Below are 3003 nucleotides of genomic sequence, written 5' to 3'. Positions count from 1 at the left end.
ACTTTGGCGCATGCGTGCCACCTCTGGTCCCGCCCTTTACTCTCCAGGGACAGACGTAGGTCCGTAGCGTTAGAGCCCGAGGGTGAGGCTGGTGTCTGGGTCGGGTCGTCCCGGTGGGCTATTTCTGTGTCTGGAGGAAACAGCTTTACCCAAAAATTAGAATTATAAGATCGCACTGTAGTCCCCATAATTTTTTTTTTTTTTTTGCCTTCGTATCTCATGCAGAAAAATCCCAGGACCTTGGCTGAAGTTCCATTTGCAGTATTAAGAACCAGAATTAAAATGACTTTATCACTAATGTTTTTCTCCCAATGTCTTGGTCCGTTGAGAACTCATGCTGATTATCTGTTTTAAACCCCTGGCCTGGAGGTTGATAAACTGATCATTTGGGATGACATTTTTCCCGCCTACAGATCAAATTGGCAAAGAATTAAAAGACTGGTCCTGTGATAGTGCAGAGAGAGTGTGAACTCATTTTCTGGAGAATAATTTGGCACTAGGTGTCAGCGTGTGTGTGTGTGGTAATACATAACATAAATTTTATGTATTTTATGTAATTTAGGTCTGGAATGTATTCTAAATTATAAAAAATACTAAATTTTATGTAAACTTTATGTAATACATAACATAAAGTTTACCATTTTAGCCATTTTTTAAGTGTACAATTCAGTGGCATTAAGTACATTCACATGGTTGTGCATCCATCTCCAGGACTTTTTCACCTTCCCATACTGAAACCCCATACTTGTTAAACGTTTAATAGCAACCCATCCTCCCCACCCACCCCCCTTTCTCTCTAGCTTCTGGGAACCACCCTTCTATTTTTGTGAATCTTACTACTCTAGGTACCTCCTATGAATGGAATCACACCTTATTTGTCTTTTTGTGATGGGCTTATTTCATTTAGCATGATATCCTCAAAGTTTATCTACCTTGTAGCATGTGTTGGAATTTCCTTCCTAAGGTTGAATAATATTCCATTCTAAGTATATAGACTTTCTGTTTACCTATTCATCTGTTGATGGACACTGGGTTGCTTCCACCCTTTGGCTATTATGAATAGTGCTCCTTAGAACATGGGTGTGCAAATACCTATTCAAGCCTCTGCTTTCAATGTTTTTTTTTTTTGGTGTATGCCCAGAAATGGAATTGCTGCATTATATGATAATTCTATTTTTAATTTTTTAGGAATCCCCATACTGTTGTCCACAGTGGCCACACCATTTTACACTCCCACCAACAGCACGCAAGGATTTTGACTTTTTAACTTAAGGGATGTGAAAGTTCATCTCATATGGTTTTGATTCGCATTAGTGATGTTGAGCATCTTTTCGTGTGTTTATTGGCCATTCGTATACCTTCTTTGGGGAAATGTTTATACAAGTCCTTTGTCTATTTTTCAATCAGATTTTTTGTCATTGAATTGTGGGAGTTCTTTATATATTAATGATATTAACCCCCATCAGATATATGATTTCTCCCATTCCATGGGTTGACTTTTTACTTTGTTGATAGAATCCTTTCATTCACAAATATTTTAAGTTTTAATGTAGTCCCATTCATCTATTTTTTCTTTTGTTATGTGTCCTTTGGGTATCATATTTGAAAAAAAATCATTGCGAAATCCAGTATTAGGAAGTTTTTGCCTTATGTTTTATGCTAACAATCTTATAGTTTCATGAACTCTTACATTTAGATGTTTGACCTATTTTGAGTTAATTTTTATATGGTATATAGTAAGGATCCAATTTCATTATTTGCATGTGGATATCTAGTGTTTCCAGTACTATTGTCGAAAAGACTGTTCTTTTCCCATTGAATGATCTCTGCATACTTGCTATAAATCATATGTCCATTTATGCAAAGGCTTATTTTGGGGGTCTCTATTTCACTGGTTTCTAGATCTTTCTTTATGCCAATACCACTCTGTTTTGATTACTATAGCTTTGTAGTAAGTTTTATTATTTTTTAAATTACTTAAATTTATTTAAGTTACTTAAAATTTAAATTTAAGTGGCCATATGTGTCTAGTACTTTCTGTATTAGACTTTTTAAGCTGAAACAAGAAGGCAGAGATATTTCAAGCCTGAAATTTGACTACCTATCATATTTTTCTCCTTCCCATTCCATCTGAACTCTAGAATTCACATTCACTCCTTGCTGTTCATACTAGGGATAGTGAACATGATTACCTATATGTAAATTTCCATTGCATGAGGCAAGGGAAATAAACTTTGTGGAGGGAAGTGGTAGGGAAAATATGTCCAGACTCTTTTGTGTTCTTTAGAGTACTTAATACTTCTTTTTGGGGGAAAATGGTTATCTTTTTTTCCAAAAACATATGAATTTTGTACTCAATAAATCTCAAACTAAGAGGTGTGAATGCAGGGGAATTGTGACAAGTCAGAACTCTAATCATATCTTACATTTATTTATACAGTACTCTATAATTCACAAACACTATCACCAATTATCTTCAACCTTATCTGGTGAATGAGAAAATTGAGGTTTAGGAAGGTTGAATACATTCCAGACCTAAATAATGGCAGACCTAGCCTTTGAAAGCAGGCCTTCTAATCAACTTCAGAGTCGGCTTTTGCGAAAGATTAAAGTGAATTCATTCACTCAACCTATGTTTATTGAGCATCTACTGTGCATCAACACCGTTGTAGGCTCTGAGGATCTATGGTATACTCCCAACCAACCAAAACAGCAAGATCTCATCTATTTCGTTCCCCTGTCCCATTGACTAGTGCGGTAGATAAAGGTCTCAACTTTGCATGCTCTTCACCTCTCTTAAGTAACCCTCCTTCCTATTTTTCTTCTTCTCCACCCCCCGCCCCCCCCATTATTCTTATTGCAGCACCGGGCTCTTTCTCTTCATAGCGCTGATTGTGTTTCGAAGCGGCAAGTTTGATTCCTGCCTGACTTTCCCCTTTTACCCCAAGTTAAGCTCCAACGGGGTCAGGGACTTTGTCTCCTTTGTAAATCACTGTATCCCCA

Source organism: Mirounga leonina, unplaced genomic scaffold (genome assembly GCF_011800145.1).
Source record: "Mirounga leonina isolate KUSES-001 unplaced genomic scaffold, KU_Mleo_1.0 Mir_175, whole genome shotgun sequence".
Classification (NCBI taxonomy): domain Eukaryota; kingdom Metazoa; phylum Chordata; class Mammalia; order Carnivora; family Phocidae; genus Mirounga; species Mirounga leonina.
This window is presented reverse-complemented; position numbering follows the sequence as displayed.